At 40.7% G+C, this 26317-nt stretch overlaps 1 protein-coding gene across 3 annotated transcripts in view; it reads right to left on the bottom strand.

Moving 5' to 3' along the window:
• DIP2B (disco interacting protein 2 homolog B) overlaps window positions 1-26317 on the bottom strand; it is a 232474-nt gene that overhangs the window by 192301 nt on the left and 13856 nt on the right. The window lies entirely within an intron of this gene.

Raw genomic sequence — 26317 nt, 5'->3', positions numbered from 1 at the left:
CATTTTAAATGACTCTTTGTCTAGGGTTGTAGTCATCATTAAATTACACAGGAGGACTTCCCTGGTGGTCCAGTGGTTAAGAATCTGTCTTGCAATGCAGGTGATGCAAGTTCGATCCCTGGTCAGGGAACTAAGATCCCACATGCCGCGGGGCAACTAAGCCTACATGTGGCAACTAAGCCCACGTGCTGCAACTAGAGAAGTCCACAAGCTGCAACAAAAGATCCGGCGTGCCGCAACTAAGACCCGATGCAGCCAAAAAAATTAATTAATTTTAAAAAATTACACAGGGAAATTATTACTTCCTAGATATCTTTCAATCTTTTGAGACAAACTTTAATTTTAACTACCAATCGAATCAATAATCAATGGTTAGGGCTTCCCTGGTGGTGCAGTGGTTGGGAGTCCGCCTGCTGATGCGGGGGACACGGGTTCGTGCCCCGGTCTGGGAAGATCCCACATGCCGCGGAGCGGCTAGGCCCGTGAGCCATGGCCGCTGGGCCTGCGCGTCCCGAGCCTGTGCTCCGCAATGGGAGAGGCCACAACAGTGAGAGGCCCGCGCACGGCAAAAAAAAAAAAACAAAAAAAAAACAATGGTTAAAGTTAAACATAAAAGTTTGTCCCTTCCTCCCCAAAAAAGAGTGAAATTGTTTAGAAAGTGCTATTTTCACTAAAGCCAAGGGATGAAAGGGCTTCAACTAAGTTTGTGGTTAACAGTGCTGTGAATGTCAAGGAGGAAGGGAAGTAAAAATAAGCCAAGGTAAATTGTTAACCTTTGAATAAGCAGCTTCAGTAAAAGGAATAAAGCCTAATAGGAAGTGGTATCTTTTTTAATTGTTTTGTAAATAATGCATTTCTAAATTATTTATACATAAAACCAGTTATAAGTTCAAAACAGACATCTCGTTTAAAAATTCTTTCTCCACTGCCTACTACATTAGCCCCTGCAGATTGAGACATAGGGCCGTGATGTGATCATTCTTGGTTCAGAAGTGTCCCTATTTGAGAGCTAACACTTGTTAGGCACCTATTATTTGCAGAACAGTGGGCAGATGCTTCACATGCATTACCCTATTTCATCCTAACAAGCATGTGAAGGAGGTATTACTGGACTCATTTCCAAATAAGAAAATTGAGACGCTCAAAGAACAAAATAGCTTGTCTAAAACTAAGGGTTGGAAATATCTGAATCAGTCAGGTTCCATACTGTGCCTTATTCCACCACCTATGGAAGGTAAATATGTGGCATACATGTCCTCTTCCTGCAACAAAAGCAGAGGTTTCTATTCACTGATCTCAGGCATGGCCTCAGATTCTCCACAGCGCATACCTCCAACCGACAGGAAGGAGTAAGCATCTAAAACTGTATGCCATCCCTGGAGTAAACCATGCTGCCTCTCGCTTAATACTAGTTCGTTGTATTTCCCAAAGGGCAGGACTAACTTTTGCTACATTTGTACATATTTGCACAAGTGTGCATAAACAATGAACCGTTTTCATCTTATTTGAGAAAGGAAGCACATCTGGTTGGCCTAGGATAGGGTAAGATGATGGAATCAGTGCAGAGTGGAAACAAAGCTGACAGGCATAGCAGCCTGCTTTATTCAATTGTCCTCATATCTTTTCCATAGAAGGAACTGTAAAATCAAGAGGAGGAATCCTGATTTGTTTCTAATAAATTCCTCAATAAATCTTACTTTATATGTACTCGGATTTTTCTCTCTGTTAAAAAGGTGTTCCATAACTATATTCTGTAAGTCTTTCTTAAGGTGTAAAGAAATTCTGAAATCTACATAATTCATACTTGTATACAAAATTTAAGTAGATAAAGCCAAAAAAAGCAAGATATTATAAGAGTAATTAAATTATAATTTAAAAATAACTTTGTGTCACACTATTCATCCATCGAAAAAACATTCACTAAACCCCTACCATATACCAAGTGTTTTCCTGGACAATAGGAACAGAAAAATGAACAAGATTCAGTCCTGTCCTTAAAAAGCTCATTCTATTATGAAAGACATGTAAAATATTACATATGCTTTGCACGATAAATACAGGGGTTAGGAAACTTTTTCCTAAAGGGTCAGATAGGAAATATTTTAGGTTTTACTGGCCGAAGGCAAAATCAAGACTATTATGTAGGTACTCATATAACCATTTAAAATGTAACTCTGTTAACTGAAAAACGATTCTTCACTCCTGGGTCATTTTAAAAAAAAAAAAAAGATAACTGACTGGATTTGGTCTTCTGGCCCTAGTTTGCTCATTCCTGCATTTGGGAAGACTGAGATAAATAAAGTGGTGGCTTGAAGGAGAGAGCAATCAGTTTTGCAAAGGCAAAAACAAAATGCTTCACAGAGATGCTGTGCTGATTTGAATCTTTGAGGATAAGTAAAATTCTCCAGGAGAACAAGGGCAAGATAAGTCTTTTAGACAAAGAGAATAGATAGCTACAAAGCAAGAAACAATTTGGCAGTCAAAACAATCTTGAAAAAGAAGAACAAAGGTTGGAGGACTCACACTTTCCAATTTCAAAACTGATTTTTGACACAGGTGCCAAGACAATTCAGTGGAGGAAAGAAGAGTTTTCAAAAAATGGTGCTGGGACAACTGGATATCCATCTGCAAAAGAATAAATATGGACCCCTACCTTACACCATATACAAAAATTAACTCAAATGGACTAGAGACCTAAAGGTAAGAGCTAAAACTATGTAACTCTTAAAGGAAAAACATAGGTGTAAATCTTCATGACCTTGGATTAGGCAACCATTTTTTTTAGATATGACACCAACAGCACACACAGCCAAAGAAGAAATAAACTGGACTTCATCAAAATAAAAAACTTTTGTGTTCACAACTCTTTGTTCTATCAAGAAAGAACCCACAAAGTGGGAGAAAATAATCGCAAATCATGTATCTGAAAAGAGTCTACTATCCACAATATAAAATAAACGTACAATTCAACAATAAAGAGACAAACAACCCATTTACATACCTACTAGGATGGCTATCTACAAAAAGACAGATAATAAATGTTAGCAAGGATGTGGAGAAATTAGAACCCTCATACGTTGCTGGTGGGAATGTAAAATGGTGCAGCCACTTGGGAAAAAATCTACCAATTCCTCAAAAAGCTAAACACAGAGTTACCATATGACCCAGCAATTCCACTCCTAGATATATACCAAAGAGAGCTAAAAATACATGTCCACACAAAAACTTGCACATTAATGTCCACAGCAGTACTATTCATAATAGCCAAAAAGTAGAAACAACCCAAACGTTCAACTGATAAACTGATAAACAAAATATGGTATATCTATACAATGGAACATTATTCAACCAAAAGAATAATGAAGTACTGATACATGCTACAACATGGATGAACATGGAAAACATATTAAGCGAAAGAAGCCAGACACAAAGGCCACATATCATATGATTCTGTTTATATGAAATGTCCAGAATAGGCAAATCCACGAAGACAGAAAGTAATTAGTGGCTGCCAGGGGCTGGCTGGGTGAACAGGGAGTGATCGCTAACAGGTAAGGGTTTCTATTGGAGTGATGAAAATGTTCTGGAATTACATAGTGCTGATGGTTGTACAACTTTGTGAACATACTAACGACCATTGATTTGTACACTTTAAAAGGGTGAATTTTATGGTATGTGAACTTGATTTGTTTTTAAATTGAGGAACAAAAAAAAAAGGAAGAAGGAAGGGAGGGAGGGAAGGGGAGAGGGGGAAGGGAAGGGAGTATTTTGGCATGCTTGGGGAACTAAAAGTAGACCACTAGTTCTCCCCCAGACCACTGTAGCAACTCTCTAAGTGGTCTTGGAGCTAAAGTGGGCTCACCACACCCATAATCTGTCTTTCAAATAACATGGGCTACCCTTCTAATATAGAAATTTCATCAAGTCACTCCTTCGGTTAAAACTGGTCAATGGCTCTGACTGACTACAAAATAAAATACAAACTCATTAAAATGACTGACACAGCTCTTACTGATTCGTCAGGCTCATCCGAGGCTGCTCCCCTTTACCTACCCAATGCTGAATCAACCTAAGACCTGAAGTCCCACAAACTGCCAATGTCTCTTCCATCCCCATGCCTCCTTCTGCCTTCCTTAATCTTGTCTACCTGGCTAACTCCCATCGTCTTCGGGTCTCAGGTTAAGCATCACTTTCTCCGAAAGGTAAAATTTGGTTCTAGTGACAAAGACGGTTAGCTGTTCTGCAAAATTCATCCTCCTCTTCTAAGTTAGGGAACCCCCATTTTTACCTAAGCACTTGGGTAGGACCCCCGTTTTTAGCTAACTACAGGGGTAGCTATATAATGAAGCTCTCACCAATGTAATATAAGCACAAGGGTCCATGGACCTTCTTTAAGAGACAGCTCTATGCCTTTTCTTCTTCACTCCTTTCCCCATCCTACTGCCTGAATGAAGAGGCTGCCATCTTAGACCGTGAGGTTGGGGCCACACATGGTGGAGCACTAACACGGATACTCTAACACCATGAAATACCACACCACCCCCCAGTCCACCTAAGTAAGCATTTATGTGAGAGGGAAGCAAACGTCTACCTCACATAAACCACTGTTAATTTGGGCTTTCTGTCTATCTCAGCTGAACGCGACTCTAATACAGAACTTCCCTGTGTTCCCTTACTTCCTTTGACATATGTCTCACAATAGAACGGATGATAAGCGTTGTCACTGTTTTTTCTGTCTTCCTCTAGTCTAGACTGGGAGTTCCCAAAGAGAGGGCTATCTAATTTATCCCTAGCCTGGCATAATATCTGGCACACTGTCTTGGCACATTAATAGGTGTTCAAAAGGCATTCACTGAATTCAATTGTATTGATAACCAAGTACCAAGTCATTAACTTCAGCTATCTTGCCCCTTCTTTATTTTCAGTCCAAGTATGACAGGATTTCCTTTTCTGAACATGTCTCTCAGTATTTCTCCCAAATTTCTGCCCCAAATCTCAAACTGAGCTATTTTTTTCCTTTTTGAACATTGTTGAACGTAAAGTGTATTTTTACAAAATTACAGTGTTCTCAGCATCTCTTCCATGTCAGCAACTCTAAAAGATTAGAAATAAATTCATCATTGATTTAAAAGCCTGTATTAAGTATTTACTCTGTGTCAGCACCATAAAAGCAGCTTAGAATATTAATTAGGCATCCCTGGTTCCTGGCTCTCATGGTCTGTTCAGTCTGGTGTTTCACTTTGAGGACCCACCCCTAGCCCAGCAAGAAATGTCAAACTGTGCTTTACGGGGACTTATGCTAAAGGAACTTCACGTTTGTGAGATTTGACTCAAACCAATTTGTGACATGCCTGTACCCTGTCCCTTCTCTGTCTCTATCTTTGCCTCTCCAGCCTCCTATCTCCTCCAGGCCTTCCAGTCTGATGTCTAACTAAGCAGCTTTTCCTGCTCTGACCCTCCCAATTTATTTCCTGGTCTACTTCCTATCCCCCTAGTCCCTTCATGGAAACTTTTTATACAGCCTCTTGATAACTGACCTCTGACTTGGTCCTGCCTACTCCTCTTTTTAAATATATATATATATAGATATATAGATAGATAGATAGATAGATATATTTATTTATTTATTTATTTATTTTTGGCTGCATTGGGTCTTTGTTGCTGCATGCAGGCTTTCTCTAGTTGCGGCGAGCGGGGGCTACTCTTCGTTGCAGTGCGCAGGCTTCTCATTGCGGTGGCTCTCTTGCGGCGGAGCATGGGCTCTAGGAGCGTGGGCTTCAGTAGTTGTGGCACGTGGGCTTCGTAGTTGTGCTTCGCTGGCTTTAGAGCACAGGCTCAGCAGCTGTGGCGTGTGTGTTTAGTTGCTCCGTGGCATGTGGGATCTTCACAGACCAGGGCTAGAATCCGTGTCCCCGGTATTGGCAGGCGTATTCTTAACCACTGCGCCACCAGGGAAGTCCTGCCTACTCTTCTTGAATACTATTTCAGAGGCAAAGGCAGTGTCCTAAGTTTCATATCAGTCTCTCCCTCTCTCCCCCATGCAGACACATCAACCCTTTGAGGGGATGTGATGTAATGGAAAGAGCACTGGCTTAAAAGCCAGAGCGGCATAGACGTGTACGGCCTTAAGAAAACTAATAAACCTCTCGACCTTCAGTTTCTTCAAATATAAAATGGGGATTCTATCTATCCATTAGTTACTATAAGGATTAAAGAAAATTCATGTAAAGGGCCAAGGGCAATGCCCAACACAGAAGACTGTCAGTCATCATGACTTATTTTAATACAAAGAGGTAAATATTATAATAGATCTGAAGTCTTGTAATAAATTATAACAATTAATATTAATACGGAAAACCTAGTTACAGTTCCACAACATTTACTGAGCACTAACTCTAAGTTGTGCTAGGTACTGGAACTGTTAACTGTAAACAAGGAAGTACCTGTCCTCAAGGGGTTTTCATTGAGATAAGGAAGAAAAGCAAGTAGAAAGATAATCACAATAGAGTGAGGCAAGGACCCAAACACAGGTTAAAAACAATTTTAAAACAAAAGAGCATAAAATATTTTAGATACACATTGAACATGTCCAGGGAAGGAGGAAGGCAGAAGGCACAGTAGGAAGGATGGAGTGGCAACAGCAAATGTAGAGACACTTTTGTGAAATTTAAAGGAGAACGGCACCTGCCTATTGGCCAATTTGCACTGATTACTTTCCTCCTGTTCAAATAATCAGAGCCACAGACCAGCCTACTAACTCATACACTCGTGTAAGATTCTTATACTTCTGCTAGTCCCCTACCCCACCCTCCTTCAAATCCTAGGGTTATGAAATATCCACACATGAAATACAATGTCAAAATACAGCACACTGGGAACAGGACAGCAGCCAAAAAGCACCCAATTCAAACAAACAGTTAAAGAAGACGAAAAATCAATGGGCCAATTGGGGAAATTCTGAACACATGCCTGAATACTTGACAAAACTAAAATTTTTCTTTTTTTAGGTGATAACAGTATAATGGGGTTTTTTTGTTTTGTTTTTAAGAGGTTTTTTTGTTTATTTTTTTGTTTTTGGTTAAGAGTTTTTTGTTTTGGTTTTTATTTTCTAGAGATATGTACTAAAATATTTATGGATAAAATGATATAGCTGGGATTTGCTTTAAAACAGTATGGGGTGGGGGGAAGACAACAGAGTTATAAATGAAATAAGACTGGTCATAAACTGATCATTGTTAAACTGGGTGATGGGTACATAGGGATTTGTTATACTATTCTTTCTACTCTTATGAATGAGATATTCCATAATAAAAAATGTTTTTTTAAGAAGCACTAATCTAGACAGTCTATAACAGTAGAGAATAATATTCATGAAGTTTATTCTTTCCTTTTGTTCATTTAGAAATCCAAGGCAGAAGAAATATTTTAAAACTTACCTAGTCTCCAGTTCCCTTTGTTTTTATAAGATATTACAGATATATCTTGTTTTCTTTTTGGAACCTCAAATCACAGAAAGGATAGAATAAATTCTTAACCAGGAGACAATGCCTATATGTTAATTCTCTACCCTTAAAGAAGAGAATTCATTTTAGGATTCCCTCATTGTCTTCCGAAGGAATCAAAGGATGATTTAACACAGAAAATTATGACTATATTCTTAGAGGGAGATTAATTTTTTAGCAAAGAAAAACTTTTAAAAAAACAGTTCAAAAAACAAAAACAGTTCAAGTATTATGTGTTTTTTAAAAAATCAATTATTTTTTTTAAAAAGTGCAAGTGGTTGAGCTGTATAAACTGAACTCCTGGTGTCTACTGACAAACGCTGATTGGAAGAGTTACCTCCACAGGATAAAAGCTTAAACAGGAGAGGCAGTTTCAAATCTAGATATGACTCTGAAGCCAAAAGGAGAAAAGTGGGATAAAACAATCTTTGAATATATGCATTTATAAACCTTTAGGATAACTTATATCTTTATTCTAGCTCTCTTAAAAATTCTGGTTTCTCGGGAATTCCCTGGCAGTCCAGTGATTAGGATTCTGTGCTTTCACTGCCGTAGGCCTGGGTTTGATCCCTGGTGGGGGAACTAAGATCCCGCAAGCTGCGTGGTGCGGCCAAAAAAAGTTCTGGTTTCCCAAAAGCATATGTAAATTCAGTTTGTCCTTACAAATAAATAAATGTTTTTAACCTTATTTTTATCCTTTACTTCCTAATAATAGTAAATAAACATTTATTGAGCTCTATGGGCCACAGACACCTGCCATTAATTATCTCATTTAATCCTCACAAAAGCCTTACCAGGTGGGTTCACTATTACCCTCATTTCAAATATGAGGAAACTAAAGTTGAAGGAAGATAAATACCATACGAAAATTGACAAACTAGTAAACAGAAGAGCTAGAATTCCAACCTGAGTCCTTAACCACTAAATAATACTTCCTTTCTGTCTTTTTGCCCTCAATACCTATATTTTTAGCTTTTGATTTGCAGCTCTTATTTTCTTCTAAGTCTGGAGAAAAATAAAGTCAACTTTTACTCTTTTATATAATCCCTACTTTTTAAATGGATAGATTAAAACATATCAAGATCCTATGCCACTGCATGCAATTTAAGCATTAACTTGTATGTACAATACTTAGTATAAAAACATGGTTCTACTAAGCCAATATTAAAAGGGATTGAGCTTTTAGTAGTCTCCCAGGGTTAGAGAGAAATTTCACCGATCCATCCACGTGCTCAGCTGGTTCCCCCTGCAACAAAGGGCCCACATTTATTTGTAAGAGAGCTGGCACTGCTGGGGAGGCAAACCATGGCCATTATGCTGGACAAAGCTAACTATAACAGAACTTCTGATTTTATTATCCCCTTACGCACTGTCCTCCAAGTAAGTAACCTCTGGCAAGGCACGATGTGTCTACATTTTTACCAAATTAACACTGTCAATTTTTTAAAGTTTACTGTGTAATCAAGAGAGACCATTAAGAGAGTAAAATGTCAAGCCACAGAGAGAAGATATTTGCAGTGTATGCAACCAATGAACTCATCCCCAGCATATATAAAGAATGCCTATAAATCAATAAAGAGACAAACACAATTTAAAAATTGCCAAAACATTTGAACAAGTACTTCACAGAAGGGCATATCCAAAAGGCTGATAAACATATGAAAAGGTGCTCACTATCAAAACCACTAGGAAATACTACTACTATGTATCTACTAGAATGGTTAAAAGTAAGAAAACTAACAACACCAAGTGCTGGTAAGTACAGGACCAAACGGAACTCTCATACATTGTTGATGGGAATTTGGTATAATCACTTTGGGAAACCGTTTGATAATATCTATGAAAACTGAACATATGACCACACATTTCCACTACCAGGTATATATCCAAGGTATAGCACCAAAAGGCATATAGAAGAACATTCATAAGAGCCAAAACTGGAAATAAACCATATGTCCACAAACAGTAGAATGAACAATAAATTGTAGTAGAGTCATGCAATTAAATACTGTATAGAATAAAAAGAATTAGCTACTGCTGTAAGTAACAACATGATGAAACTCACAGATACAATGTTGAGTAACAGAAGCCAGGAACTAAGGAGAACATACATATGACTCCATTTATGTAAAATTCATATCAGGCAAAACCAATCAATGATGAAAGGAGCCAGAGTAGTGGTTAACTTTGGGGAGGTAATAACCAGGAAGGGGCACAACTTCTGGATGCTGGCAATTAACTTACTCTTTCTTGACCTGGGGGGTTTCATGGGTGTGTTCATGTTATAAAAATTCACTACAAATTCTCTAAGCTATATGTTTATCATTTGGACTCTTTTTTTGTATAAGTTATACTTCAATTTAAAAGTTTACTTTATAATTTTTTTTTTTTTGACCACACCACAAGGCTTGCAGGATCTTAGTTCCCTGACCAGGGATTGAACGCAGCCCTTGGCAGTGAAGGCGCTGAGTCCTAACCACTGGACCACCAGGAAATTCCCTGAAAGTTTACTTTAAAAGCAGTTTACTGGAGAAAAACTGAAAGCTACCTATAATTCCAACAGTAGGTGAATATCCAAATATTATGGTATATCCAAACCCATGGACTATTACTTAGTCATGTTTTTAAAGAATGATGAAATAGGAAATGTTCAAAATAGTTTTTTTTAAGTTAACTAAACTGAATTTACTGTAGTACCTCGATTTTTTTTTTAAAGATATGTAAATAGAAAAGTGACTAGAGGAGATTTACTTAACAGCATTAGTGTTTATATTTGGGCGTTAGGTTTTAGGAAATAGTCATTTTCTTCTTTAGTTTCCTTTTTTTTTAAAAATTAAGCATGTGTGGGACTTCCCAGGTGGTTCAGTGGTTAAGAATCTGCCTGCCACTGCAGGGGACACAGGTTCAAGCCCTGGTCCGGGAAGGTCCCACGTGCCTTGGAACAACTAAGCCTGGGCACAACTACTGTGCCTGTGCTCTAGAGCCCGTGAGCCACAACTACTGAGCCCGCACACCACAACTACTTAAGCCCGCACTACTAGAGCCGGTGCTCTGCAACAAGAGAAGCCACTGCAATGAGAAGCCCGCGCACTGCAAGGAAGAGTAGCCCCCACTTGCCGCAACTAGAGAAAGCCTGCACGCGGCAGCGAAGACCCCATGCAGCCAAAAATAAATAAATAATTTTTTTAAAAAAATGTGTTATTTTTATAATGAGGGAAAAGTTATTTTAAAAACATTAACGGCTTGCCACAGACATTGAGACTATCTTAACCTTAATGAATTTACCCATGAAAATCTATCTTGGTATAGGATCTGTAGCACTGAAACCACTGAACCAGACCAACAATACCAGAAACAACTAGAAATTTGTTTTGGTTATGTGTTTCATTTTCTTTGTATGGCCAAAGTGAGAAACAGTGTAATCATGAGTCTGATAAAAGCTTTGCAATTGTTCTAGCACCCGTTCGACTTTGCTGATGAACAACACACATGTGACATAATAAAATCCAGACAGGATTTAACAAGTAAGGAATATCAAACACAGACCCTGTTATTGTCAAGGTTTCTAGGTGTGGTTGCAGCTCAAGTATAATAAGATCATTTACATCTCTCTGAGTCAGTCACCACTCTCCTCTCTGTGTCTCTCCTTCCACATCAGACGTGGGCAGGAATATAACACTCTATACATAGCACAGATCTGAGCAAAACAGTATATTTTAGGAGAGTGATAACTCAGGAATAAAAAAATCTTTTCCTTTTATGAAGGGAAATGAAGAGAGGAAAAACTTACTGAAATACACATCTACGAAGATGAAAAAATGAACTTTTAAACGTGTTTATGAATTCCAAGACAACTGTAGCCTTTTACCATTTTATTTATGAGATTCTCTAGCCTGCCCTAATTGTGTGTGTGTGTGTGTGTGTGTGTGTGTGTGTGTGTATGTGTGTTACCTTCCCACACTACAGGTTAGAGAGTACAAGGAATTAAGATTCCAGAAAGTTCCAAACTTCAAAAGGTCACACAGCTGGCAATCACACATACCACTCAAGTTCACAGAATTCTAGTAGAAGTCTAGTCCAAAATTTAAGGGGATAAGAAATGCTACAGTAAGCCACAACACAGGATTAAACATTTTCTATTTGTATTTCTCTTAGCCTGCCTTTCTCTCTGTTCTCCAAACAGAAGTTGTCTGTGACCATGGATTAAAAAAAAAAGAAATTTCCCCTCCAACTGTCAGTACATCAGTTCAGTTTTTATACTGCGACAATGCAAACTTCAAACCGGAATTACAACTATTACTAACACCCTAAGCACTTTTAGGGATTTTGACTCTCATTCAAACAAAGTACACATGGATCCCTTTCCCTTACTAACTTACCTTAAAAATAACTAAAATATTAAATACAATATTTGGGTCATTTTCTCCCCATCTTTTCCTCCAGACTCTATAAATATTGTTAAGATGGGACTAATCAATAAATAAGAGCATCACATTCTGTACGGGAAAAACTAACATTTCTCTACAATACATTCACAAATATTTTAAGTCATCCAAGACCAAAATAAAATTTCTAAAAGGCTTTCCCATGGTAGGGCACAGAGATCACGAAGTATTTTGTTTGGTGAAATATGAAAAGAAGATGATATAAGAAACAAAGTGGTCGCATTTTAGGAGTTAATATGGACATTAAGTGGGTTGTTGCATCAACCCCAATTTTCACTTTCTAATCTCCTAAGCCATACATAAGTCTAAACTATTATCAACTTTCTTCTTCCACCCAACTCTGAAACTTGACCTTCCTGAATTAAAACTGGCATCATGGCCAATTTTTCTCAAGTTTATACAGTACATGTTGCTGCAAAGAGGTGGTGCGAGTGAGGAGGACCTCTGGGATTCCTCCAAAACTTGAGGTTTAGGTTCTTTCATAAACCAACTGAGGATGGGCTTCCCTGGTGGCGCAGTGGTTGGGAGTCCACCTGCCGATGCAGGGGACATGGGTTCGTGCCCCGGTCCGGGAAGATCCCACATGCCGCGGAGCGGCTGGGTCCGTGAGCCACGGCCACTGAGCCTGTGCGTCCAGAGCCTGTGCTCCGCAACGGGAGAGGCCACAACAGTGAGAGGCCCGCGTACCTCAAAAAAAACAATTAAAAAAAAAACAAAAAAAACTGCTTACATCAAGCAAGTTCCATTACCCAAATTTAATACCACGGTGTGATCATCAGAAATTTTCAAGCAACTCCCATAATATGTTTAAATGGAAGTATTACCATGTTTTGTACTTCAGGAAGCACTCAAAGAATGACACTTGTCTTAGAGTAAGAACTCCAGAGGCCTGTGAGTGATGTTTATCAGAGGGGGTGCATCTTTAAATGAAGGTCAAACAAAACTGTTCCACAAAGTTTACTGGTATATAAAATGGATTTTTCCTTATGTCTGAGGCCAAATTTATCAGTTCTATTGCCAATCAATGAAAATTGAACACAAATTTCCCAAGCTCTGTGATCAGTTGGTTTTTAAATTTTTATTTGTTATTATTATTTTTTAATTTATTTTTGGCTGCGTTGGGTCTCCATTGCTGTGCATGGGCTTTCTCTTGTTACGGTGAGCGGAGGTTACTCTTCGTTGCGGTGCCCGGGCTTCTCACTGTGGTGGCTTCTCTTGTTGCTGAGCACGGGCTCTAGGCGCAAGGGCTTCAGTAGTTGTGGCACACAGCCTCAGTAGTTGTGGTGCACGGGCTTAGCTGCTCCGCAGCATGTGGGATCTTCCCGGACCAGGGATCGAACCCGTGTCCCCTGCATTGGCAGGTAGATTCTTAACCACTGTACCACTAGGGTAGTCCTGATCAGTTGTTTTGAATGATCTATTTGCTCAGTCACCTAGTGCTCTGAGTCAGTGAGGCAATATAGAAAAATTGTTACCCAAAGTGAGTCTGTGTTATTTAGAGTATCAAAAATCATTATCAAAAGCTTGGCATGCTTCATTCTGAGAAACCTTACCACTAAAACAAAAACAAAAACCAAAATCTTCACAATTCAAAAGCTTAATTAACCTATAATAAATCTCTTAACTTTTTTGAACGCTTTCAAAAATATTCTTTGTCCTCAGATAGCAAATGTTTTTGATAAGTCTCCTTTATCCTGCATGCTGCTGACAAAGGAAATGTGAGTGACTGATGGTAGATGAAAAGGAAAGTAACAGAAAAGAAGTTTAAAAAGTTACAAACTTGACATAAACACTATAATTCAAGCTTGGAAGTACTTACAAATAGACTAACTTGATATAGATGGCATTGTTAATGACTCTACAAAATCTTTAAGCATGCAAAAAAGCACAGTTAACATTATGAAAGTTGCACTGAATTTTTCCACATTTATTAATGCAAATTTCTCTTATCAACTCTTATCCTTTTCTGTGTTTTCCAAAGAAAAATAGCGAGTATGTTCAGTTGATTTTTTAAAATTCCAGACCATAAAATTAAGGGCATGTAAGGAACTATGGAAAATACAAAGTTTATAAAAGCATTTTTAATCATTCACAATTTCCTATCCAGAGATTTTGTTCTGTTTAATTCTAGACTTTTATATATGCATTTGAAAATCCATGACTAAAGGTATAAAAAATATATATATATTTAAATGTAGAAGGCATACACAGGAATGTTCATAGCAATGTCATTTGCAACAGCAGAAAACTAGCAACAACTGAAATATCTGCCAATTGGTGAATGAACTAATAAAATGTGGTGAATTCATGCAATGGAATGCCAGAGCAGCAGGAAAACAAAAAAAGAACTACAGTAACCTGCATCAGCAAGAATGAACCTCCTAAACAATGCTGAGCAAAAAAAAAAAAAAAAAGCAAGTCACAGAAGAATACACACAGCATGATTCCACTCCTAAAGTTCACAAACCTACAATACTAAATAATACTTTGTTTGGGATACATACAAACTATAAAGCAGAAATAGGGAATGAGTAACAAAATTCAGGATGATGGTTACATTTGAGAGTGAGGTGAAAGTAACAGGACAGGCCCAACGGGCCTTCAGAGGTATTTTAAGGTTTCAGTTCTTAAACTAGATCATGGACAATTTGCTGTTTTTCCTTAAACTGTGCACACACATAACATATACTCTTTTGCGTGTGATATTCCATAATAAAAATGTAAATAGCTAATAAGACCTATTCAACTCCAGAAGAAAACCACACCAACTACCTAATCAACCTAGTGACACATTAACTGCAAACAACCACGAATGACATCTGAGGAAACCCAACAGAACAGGAAAAGTAGACCAAGATGGACCTCTGGAAAAACATGCCCCAAAGGAAATATTAGTTATTTCAGGAATTAAAAGAGAACTTTAAAAAAAATGCTAATTAGCATGCTCAGAGGATATCACGTCTATAAAAATTAAGAGGGCTTCCCTGGTGGCGCAGTGGTTGAGAGTCCGCCTGCCGATGCAGGGGACACGGGTTCGTGCCCTGGTCCGGGAAGATCCCACATGCCACGGAGTGGCTGGGCCCGTGAGCCATGGCCGCTGAGCCTGCGCGTTCGGAGCCTGTGCTCCGCAACGGGAGAGGCCGCAACAGTGAGAGGCCCACGTACCACAAAAAAAAAAAAAAAAAAAATTAAGAATAAACCTGCTGTTAAAACGGAAGTAAAAGAGAGAGAGGAAAGACAGCAAACACAAAACAGATTTAAAAACATAGCACATGGAAGGGAAGAAATAATAAAACAAAATTCTCCCTGAGCTCCAGAAAGACAACCAGTAAATTCAAAGAGTCTTCTAACCCCCAAACAGGATGATGGAGAAGACAGGCACCTAGACACACCCTAGGGAAAACGTCAGAACGTCAAAGACGAAAAGCAAACCCTAAAAGCATCCAGAGTATAAAAACAAGTTACATTTACAGAAATGACGATCAAATGAGAGATAAAGATGTTACTGAAAGGCAAGGACTTAAAAGTTTAACTCTCTTGCACCCCATATCAAAAATAACTACTCCAAATTTTAAGAATACAAGAAAAATGAGAACTTAAAGTACAAGAAACAACAGCAGTTGAGTAAGACCGAGAAGGAATATAGAAAGCAGAGACGAAATTAAAAGTAGATCCAGTAGGGACTTCCCTAGTGGTCCAGTGGTTAAAGACTTCACCTTCCAATGCAGGGGATGTGGGTTCAATCCCTGGTTGGGGAGCTAAGATCCCACATGCCTGGAGGCCAAGAAACCAAAACAAAAAACAGAAGCTATACTGTAACATATTCAATAAAGACTTAAAAGAAAAATAAAGGGTTTTTTTTTTTAAAAAGAACACTAATATGACTGCAAAAACTCAGAAGGAAAGAGTACTGGAAATGGGTACACTTCTCAACTGTTCATAGCAGAGAATCAAGACATGCTTCCTAAAGGTGACTTAACATATTGAAAGTTATACTACGAACTGATAAAAAATGGCTACACCTTGGGAAGTGGGATGGGGCTGGGCGGGGGGGAGGAGGGAGGCTATTTTTCCATTTCATGGAGTTTTTCAACAATGTTCCCATGCCATTTTTTTTTTAATTTAATAGGAAAAAAATGCACAGTATTCTTACAAGTATTCTCATACCTCATTTCCACTTCAATAACCCTTAAATAAGACCATCTTTTTTCCTGCTTCATAAAAACAAACACACAGGGACTCAGGAATGCTGCTGGTCTCAACTACGAAGCCCAGGTTAGGGCACTGAAGTCCTGAAGCCCCCAGAGCACATTCCATCTTTACTGCTGGTTTCTTTTGCTTCCCCCCAAACCCCAGGTCCTGTCACTGTCTTTGTAGCCAGCGTCATTCACACTGACGACTTTTATGACACCCTGATCTCACAGTTGGACACAAGCATCACAACTGTGTCCCCTCCAAATTCATGCTGACCACACTCTGTCTGCCTACAAGCACCAGTATTGCTTTCATTGTTTCATTAATTCCTCCGGAACTCCCCTGCAGCTGCTGCTCTAATTCTTTTCACATTTCTCAAAACCCCATGCTTCCATCTTTCTGAATATTCTTTTCCCTTTAATCCCACACCAATTTCCTCTCCCTAAATCATTTTTTCCAACCAAACCATTCTTCCTGTCTCAGAGAGATGCTCCTCCCTCCTCTCCAACCTGACGGCAGCCTGCTCTCAAATTCACCCTCATCTACCCTCCAGGGATCTAATCTGTGTCCAAATCTCCCGAGCCAACACAATCTTTTCTTAGCCTCCATTCTTAGCCTCCCAGGCCTATAAAGATTTCTCAGTATCCTCTATTATTAAAAAATAAAAATAAAGTAAGAGAAATAAGTACTCCTTTGAACCTGCCCTTGTTCTTTAATTCATTTTTCCCAACTTCAAACTAAGAAGCCTACAGACTCATTGCTTCTGTGTCCTCATCACTTTTTAATGTAGCCTCTGGTCCAGCCACAGGACTGGAACTGACTAATCCAATCATCTGTACTCCCTCATCTAATTCTCCTAACCTCTCTGTAGCTTTAACATAGTTGAGTATTTACCTCCATAAAAGCCACTTACTATGCACCCCAGTACACCTCCTATTTCTGCGATCACCTCTGGCAGCCTGGATGACTCTTCTTTCCCCTCTAGCTTCCTAAATACAGGCATTCCCCCTTAGCTTCATTTTTCACTTTCCCTTTCAAAGATCTGACTCACCCTGATGAACCTCATGAAGATGATGCTCAAATCCTCCAACCGCTCCAGGATATGTCACCATTTCTAACTGCCTATTGAACAGTCTACCTGAATGTCCTGCCAGTGCCACAGATTCCATCATGTCCAAAATTATATTCATCATCTTCTCCCCAAACCAGCACCTCAGGTATTTCTACGTATAACGTAAACATTCTCCCATTACCCCAAATTAAAATCTGGGCCATCTTTGACTCTGCTGTTACCTATTTCCTCACATATTACCTTTCTTCCCCTCAATGTTTTACAATAAGGAAAGTAAAGACAAATAAGACATGATTTCCAGCCTCTGGGAAGGATAAACAGAAATGTAAGGGGGGACTTCCCTGGTGGTGCAGTGGTTAAGAATCCACCTTACAATGCAGGGGACATGGGTTCAATCCAGGTTCTATCCCTGGTCGGGGAACTAAGATCCCACATGCCGTGGGGCGACTAAGCCCGTGCACCACAACTACTGAGCTCGTGCACCTCAACTAGAGAGCCCGCGTGCTGCAAACTACAGAGCCCATGCGCCCTGGAGCCTATGCGCCACAACTAGAGATAGAAAACCCACACACAACTAGAGAAGCTCATGCAGCACAACTAAGAGCCCACGCGCTGCAACAAAAGATCCCCCATGCCTCAACGAAGATCCCTCATGCCACAACCAATACCAGCCATAAATAAATAAATAAATAATAAATAAATCTTAAAAAAAAAAAAAGGAAAGAAATGTAAGGGAACACAGGCATTACCAAAGATAAACACGCAGGATGCTGAGGTTGGGGAGGCATAGAGGGACAAAGGGAAGAGGAGATGCATTAGGAGGGGAATTTGATAAGCTGTAACTTGTAAGAGTCAGAATGAAAGTTCCATCCCCTAAGCCTCACTAGACCAAAATAATAACAGCACACATCCTGAATAATTAAATGTATACCTCACTTTAGGAAAATTCAATATATAAGTTTTGACTGAATGAATATAAATTAGGCAACTGATGATTCTCATTATACATGGATTTCCTTTAAATGATAACTGTCTTAATGAATTTAAGATATCAACAGGATTTCCTCAGGAATTCCCTGGCGGTCCAGTGGTTAGGGCTCTGCTTCCACTGCAGGGGGGATCCAGGTTTAATCCCTGGTCAGGCAACTAAGATCCCACGTGCTGCGCGGTATGTCACGGCCAAGGGAAAAAAAAAAAAAAAATATATATATATATATATATATATATATATATGATTTTTTTCTTCATACATTTTCCTAAACCATACTCACAGGTCACCTCAGGAATTAAGAGCTGGAAAGAACTAGATTCCCTCATCTAGCCACTTCATCTCCCAGCGGCCAGGAAAGGTTAAATGATTTGCCTGAGGTCACAAAGAAATAGCAGATATGGGACCAGAACCCAGTGACCTTTTCCCTGTTACCTCACTCACTGCCTCTGACATGCCTCATCTCAGAATGCTTTCCCAGTTGATTCCCGTAAAAGGCAACAAAAATGACAATCTGTAAAGAGGGTCCAGACGTCAGGTCTCTTTCAAAAGTCTTCAACATGTTCTCTTAGACACACACACACACACACACACACACCATAAATTCCAGGAAAATAGGGATCTGGCTATAACTTAGTTCTCTGTAAAAATGAGAAACGGGTCCTCAGCTTGTTGATGCCAAATTGACCTGAAGACTCTCTTGTCCCCTAGGTTCTCCCCCAAATGCTGATAAAGTCGTTCTTCTTCCCCCAAATAAAGGCCTAACTGGAGTTCTAACTATTCAACTAATGGCTAAAAAACTTAGAATTGGGGGGAATGAGGTGGAGGCACATAGGGTTCCCCCCATTCCCCATCAGAACTGGGATGGCTTGCAGCAAGGGTCCCCAACCCCCGGGCTGCTGACTGGTTCCGGTCCACGGCCTGTTAGGAACCGGGACGCAAGCAGGAGGTGAGGGGCGGGCGAGCGAGCGAAGCTTCCTCTGCTGCTCCCCATCGCCCCCATTCCACCTGAACCCTCCCCCCACCCCATCTGTGGAAAAATTGTCTTCCACGAAAGCAGTCCCTGGTGCCAGAAAGATTGGGGACCACTGGCTTAGAGAAAATGAATTCTAAGTACTGAGCCAACTGAGACGATACCAAGTTCCAATTAGCATGTCTTAGTCAACCGCTGATTTCACCTCCTGTCAAGAGAAAAAAAGGTACTGCTCTCCATCTCCAAAAATTGACAGGTGCTTTTTACACCATAAACCTGCCTTCCCTGATAGGGCAGTTAAATAAGTGATTAGAATTTGCAATTTGTTCTAAGCAAAACCCCTTTAACTCTTAGAATCAGATCCCTTTCTGAAAGATCCTCTGCTCATTTTATAGGGAACGTGTTTTAACATGTGAGAAATCCAAGAACAGAAGTAGCCAGGACTCAAGTTCAACTCTAACTTGCCTCATGCTGCTTAGCTATCAGAGACTGATTTGCAATAATGGCCATTAAGGTTAATAGCAAAAGACAAAAACAAAATTTGCTTCACTGGGTTATTTAATTTCAATGAAAGTCTAGAAGACTAAAAGACCCATCCTTACTACTCTAGTTTCCCTTTCAGAAAGTTTCTGAGAAGTAAGTAGTCTTGAACTCGAATAGACTGAAAATAGAGAATTCTGAACAAGTGAAACTTTATTACTAAACAATTGCTAATTAAAATAAAATGGACACTTCAATATTCTTTAAATTAATTCTAGCTAAAGCCTGATGTAGTAAATAAATATGGTCATGTCTTGTTCTTCATGACTCACTGCGACACTCTCATATCCTTTCTCACTACTACCTGTGCTTCTAAACAGACAAATCATTTCAGATAACAGGTTTGACAAAAGTTGGGAAAGCAGTTTCCTATCAAATGAATCAGAAATAAATCACTGGAAAACCAGCCTGGTTAGAACCAGAAGAGTTACTAACAATGAGTGACTCTACTTCCCTCAAGCCTCAGGTTTCAGTTCATTTTATCTCAAAGAGGAAAGACCAAGCTCCATGCACTGCCTCTCCTCCCACTTCCCCATGATCCAAGGACAGTCTTCTACTGACAGAAGGTTCCTGGGGCAGGGTGAAATGGCATGCACAGTGTGTGTGGATCCCTCCTCCCAGCTCCCAGCCACTCCCTGCATTCCCGTCTGAAACTTGAGACCTCTTGTCTCACCTTCTTACTCATCCCCTGGGTGCATCCTTACCTCATCTACCCTTTATATCACCGACCACAACCTTGTGTGTGCCTACAATTACCTGTCTGTGACTCTCCCCATAAGCATAGCTGCTTAAATAGGGGTGGCTTTTTTGTATGTCTTCACAAAATGTTTTCCAAGGATACACACATGATACTCATTCTTAATTTATTTTTAACTCAGAGAATACTCATAAGACCATCAGGAGAGAACTCCCTCAACTTCCTCCTCCACCACCTGTAAACATCTACCTCTGCTCCCATCCGTTCCTCCTTTCCTTCAGTTTCAGCAGAAAAGGAGCCACTCCTGGTATCCTGGATAGTCACTCCAGAGGGGCTTGGAATCTCAAACTTTCCTGACTCATGGAGACCATGTTCCATCACATCCTTTCTCCTCTAGACCGTCAAACCTTCCTCTCCAAGACCTCTTACCCTTCCACCCTACAAATGAACATGCTCAAGTCTCTCCCATCTTAACATAACTCATTAATTCAGCCACCAAATATTTATTGAGCACCTACTAGGTGCCAGGAGCTCTCTTCTACCCTGGAGATATAGCAGTAAATAAAATGAAGTTCCTGCCCTCGTGCAACTTACTTTCCAGTGGGAGAGAAAGAGGAGGTGAATGTATAAGCATCCTAGCTACTGTTCTCTCCTCCACTTCACAGAGCCAGGCTCGCAAGAGCAGCGCGGGCAGCCTGCCTCTACTTCCTCTCCCGCCTTGGATGCCTCACCCTCTCCGGACAGGTTTGCAGTCCCCACCCCCAGCACCACTGAAACAGCTCAGGCAAAGGTCACCAGCAGTGGCCTCCTCCACGGGTAAATCTGGACGGCATTTCCAGTCTACTCTTAAACTCTCTTGCAGCGACAGGCACTTCTTGAAATTCCCTGCTGCTTTGCTCTTCTCCTCCCTCTTTGGCCACACATACCTCTGACAGTTTCTCAGGTTCCTTTCCTTCAGCCTCCCCCCTTAAATGGCAGCACTTCCAGAGCTCTCTGTTTAGCCTCTCCTCACTTGCTGTGCTCCCCTCAGACCACCTCAGTCATGCCCGTGGGCCTCACTGCCAGTGATGGCCACTCGGGAGAACTGAAGGTGTGTCATCAGGACAGGCCTTTCTAAAGAGCTCCACACACACATAGCCAACTGCCCGCTACACACCTTCACCCGCATGGCCCAAAGACCCCTCCAATTCAGGAACACTGAATTTCTCTCCTCCCGTACTCCAAACTGTTCTTCTGCTATTCCCTGTACTAGAAAATGGTGCCCTCCTTCCCTCAAGATGCTAAGCCAGAAATTTAAGTTTCTTAGGCGTCAACTTAGGTTCTTCCAACACATCACACGCTCTCCTCTTCTACACGAGTCTCATCGATTCTCTCTCCTTAAATACCTTTTTTCATTCCCACTTCCCCAATCCCACTGCAGAGGCCACCAGCTCATTTCAGTAGCCACCTTACAACTCTCCCTGTCCTGTCTTGCCCTCTTGCCCTGTTCTTATCTACTTAAGGTATTTCGCATTGGATTCTATGTGAATGGTGACCCTTGACTGTGTGACACAGGAGCCTGAAACCATCCTCCTCTAGGCTGATCTCCACCAAATACAGATGTCATCCACTCCTGCTTACAATTCCTCAATGATTCCCCATGACCTACATGGGTGCTTTTTAAACTTTCACCTGAAGAAAGTGATGGGGGGGAATGGAGGGTCTAGAAGAGGCACAGCCTGAAAAAGCCAGCAACTAAGGCAAAATGTATTATTTTTTTACTTAAAAAGTTAAAATTATATTTTATCTTGGATTTTAAATCCTGTATTATAATATATTCATGTTTTAATGTAGCAATAATTTCCCCAAAATTCAATTAAATGGATACCCCAAGAAGATTCTTGTACCATGTTTATCCTACAGTTTTGAGTACCCTGGCACATTTCCTACTGAGAAGCAAGAACCTACGAGATAAAATTTAAGATTCTAAGACCCACCCACCTGTCCAGGCTTATTGGACCTACTGAGCTTACTCTTTATGCTCTAGCAATGACTACTAAATCATCGTAATTCCTCCAGCATACTCCAGTGATTCACAAACCCATGTCTTTCTCCAAACCTAAACTATCCTCCTCCCTGGTCTGTCCTCCCACCAAACTCCTATTCAACTGATGACTCTGAGCCTGAGCGATACTCCTCCCCAGAAACAACATAGGTACATGAACGCCCTTTGCCTGAGCACCCTCAGTATTTGTACATGCCTTCCTTATGGCATTTGTTATGCAATAAACATACTGTTTGCAATATCCTATCTCTGCAAAAAACTACTGTCAGGGACTTCCTGGCTGGGCACTGTTCTAATCACTGTATTTTTATGTATTAACTAACTTAATTCTCACATCAACCCTATAAGGTTGATAGCATTCTTAACCACATTTTATAGATATGGAAACAGACAACTAAAACTGACTGGGGGGCTTCCCTGGTGGCGCAGTGGTTGAGAGTCCGCCTGCCGATGCAGGGGACGCGGGTTCGTGCCCCGGTCCGGGAAGATCCCACATGCCGCGGAGCGGCTGGGCCCGTGAGCCATGGCCGCTGAGCCTGCGCGTCCGGAGCCTGTGCTCCACAACGGGAGAGGCCGCAACAGTGAGAGGCCCGCGTACCGCAAAAAAAAAAAAATCTGACTGGGGCGGGGGGGTGGAGGGGAAGGCAGGAAAGAATCCCTACCTCTAATAAAAAACTCTTTTTTCTACAATTGCAAGGAAAAGTTAGAAGATAATCAAATCAAATTCAGAATTCTGAGCAATTTACTACTTCTGTCAATGGTGATCTCTGGTTGATAAACATATAATACTTTAGTCTTGTTTTCAACATGATAATCATCTAAATCATATTTCTTTCAACCCTTGCTGAAATAGGATAATATTAATTATTAAGATGTTTCACAAGTTCTATTTCTCAGCCACAAAGATAAACTTCAAGTTGATGACAGAATAATAAATAAATGGAATATTGGAGATTTTTATTATATTTATCCTATGTGTACAATTACAATAAATTTAGTGTCTGAACAACATCTTGGACACAGGTACTCAAAGAAGCACCTGAGAGAAAACATTGGGACCTAAAATAAAAGTGTTGTATGCATACAGGTAGACATATTATGGGCGGCCTATGAATGCCCTCAGAAGTCTAGCTGGCCACACAATTCGCATAAACTACGATAAACTGTCCAAAGGTGTGACAGTTCAACAAACCAAATACTCACCATATGGCTAAATATTTCACTTCCCTGGTTTTCCAACATTTTGGAAAAGATGTAATGTGGCCAAGAAAAGATGTTGAAAAACCAAACATGGGAAATACTTAGTTTTTCCCAACCAGGACTGACCAGTTAAACCAAAACAAGGTTGCTTACACTATCTATTCTACAGAAAAACTCACCCAATGAGCTTACACCTCAGATCAGATCCTGTGAGTAATACAGTTGGTCAAGGTAGAGGAAAAGGGAATCGACACACAGGCAAGTACAAGTCAACACAGAAGTGAACGTCCCTACATGCAGGGAGCAGAGGTCCTCAGCGGCCTGGCTCCAGCTCTGGCTCTCATGCAAGCGCTCTACCAGGCTTGGCACTGCATCTTCTATACACTTCTGCATAATAAATATCAGCTGAACTGAAATGTATGGGCCAAAGAGCCAGGTCCGCTGATAAAATGGAAAGTTGTCACACACCACCCAACTGTAAAAGTCACATGGAAAATCAGAGCGTGCAGATAAATAGGTGAAGGAAACAAAGGAAAAACAAACATGAGAAACTAACCGAATGCCAGGAAACATCATGGGCCCCTGAGTTCCAGCCCTGGCCAGCTTCCACAGGGGTCCCTGTCCCTTCCCAGCAGAGGCCCTGGGACAGAGCCGACATTTCTTTACTCTGTAAAGCTATCACCATCTAAGGAATCCTGTTGGAATCTTCTCCCTGCAAAGTCCATCTATTCGTGAACAAGTGTCTACTGAGTGTCTTCTATTCTAGGTCCTGGCATCCAGCAGGGAGCAAGGCAGCAAGGCCTCTCACAGAACTAACATTTTACTGGAATCAGATAATAAATACACAAACAAGATCATTTCAAATGGTGGTATTAAATAGAAAATTTTAAACAGAAAAAAAAAAACAGATGAGGGCTTCCCTGGTGGTGCAGTGGTTGAGAATCTGCCTGCCAATGCAGGGGACATGGGTTCAAGCCCTGGCCCGGGAAGATCCCACATGCCACGGAGCAACTAAGCCTGTGTGCCACAACTACTGAGTCTGCACTCTAGAGCCCGCAAGCCACAACTACTGAAGCCCACTGGCCACAACTACTGAAGCCCTCACACCTAGAGCCTGTGCTCCACAAGAGAAGCCACCACAATGAGAAGCCCACGCACCATAACGAAGAGTAACCTCACACACCATAACTAGAGAAAGGCAGCGCACAGCAACGAAGACCCAACACAGCCAAAAATAAATAAATAAATAAATAATCACTTTGACTTCAAAATAAATAAATAAAAAGATGAGATGGGGAAAGTGGGGAGGAGCTGCTCATTTAAACTCAGCAGTCAGGGAAGGCATCTCTGAGAAGGTCACTTTTGAGCTGAGACAGAAAGGAGGCAAAGTTGCCAGCCAAGCACAGCACTTGGAGCAGAGCATTCTCAGCAGAAGAAAAGCAAGGAACAAGGTCTGGAGGCAGGAACAAGCATGGTTTGTTCAAAGGAGAGAAAAAGCCTCACCACCCTCAGGTTTCTGTTCGAGTGCCATCTTATGATGAAGTCATCCCTGACTCCCTACTTTAAATTGTATTCACTGACCGGCCCCAGTATTCTCTATTGCTCTTCATGATTTTTCTCCACTGAAATTTTTACCATCTGACAGGCAATATAAATTACTTATTAATTTCTGTCTATTCCTACAGAATGTAAGCCCCTTAAGGGCAGGGAGTTTTGTTATTTCAATCACTGCCGTATTGCCTGTACCTATGTGGCATAAAGTAGGCACTCAGTAAATAGTAGCTAAATAAATAAAAAGGAAAAGAAAAGAGAAAGGGAGGGAGGCAGAGAAAGAAGGAAGAGAGGAAAAGAATGAGAGGGAAAAAAGAAAAGGAGAGAGGGAGGAAAAGAGAAAGGAGGGAAAGAAGAGTCAGCCAGTGTGGCTGAAGCAAAGTAGATGGGGGAACAGGAGTGCTGGCCTTGTAGACCATGGAACAGGAGCTGGAATTTTATTTTACTTTTTTTTTTAATTTTATTTATTTTTGGGTCCATTGGGTCTTCCTTGCTGCGCGCAGGCTTTCTCTAGTTGCAGCGAGTGGAGGCTACTCTTTGTTGCGGTGCATGGGCTTCTCATTGCGGTGGCTTCTCTTGTTGCAGAGCATGGGCTCTAGGCGCGCGGGCTTCAGCTGTTGCAGCGCGTGGGCTCAGTAGTTGTGGCTCGTGGGCTCTAGAGCACAGACCCAGTAGTTGTGGTGTGCGGGCTCAGTAGTTGTGGCTCGCAGGGTTAGTTGCTCCGCAGCATGTGGGATCTTCCTGGACCAGGGATCAAACCCGTGTCCCCTGAATTGGCAGGTGGATTCTTAACCACTGTGCCACCAGTGAAGTCCCTGGAATTTTATTTAAAAGACAGAAGTCCACTGAAGGAAATTCAATGGCAGGGAAGCGACATGATCTAATTTGTATTTTACAAATTAGGTTTGGAAAATAGGTTAGAGAGAAAAAAGCAGGGACACGAGATAAGGCACTATGAAGCTACAGATGAGGTAACGGAGGCAAGGTGATGATCGGCAGTGATCAATGATGGAGAAGCAGATGCGAGGGTATTTCTCAAGGTAGCACCAAAAAGACTTACTGATGGCCTAGATACGGGCCGTTGGATTGAAGAAAAGAGAGGAGTCAAGAA

The sequence above is a fragment of the Delphinus delphis genome, chromosome 11, assembly GCF_949987515.2.
Source record: "Delphinus delphis chromosome 11, mDelDel1.2, whole genome shotgun sequence".
NCBI classification, from domain to species: Eukaryota; Metazoa; Chordata; class Mammalia; order Artiodactyla; family Delphinidae; genus Delphinus; species Delphinus delphis.
Note: the sequence above shows the minus strand (reverse complement) of the source record. Positions and strands in the feature narration are given on the sequence as shown.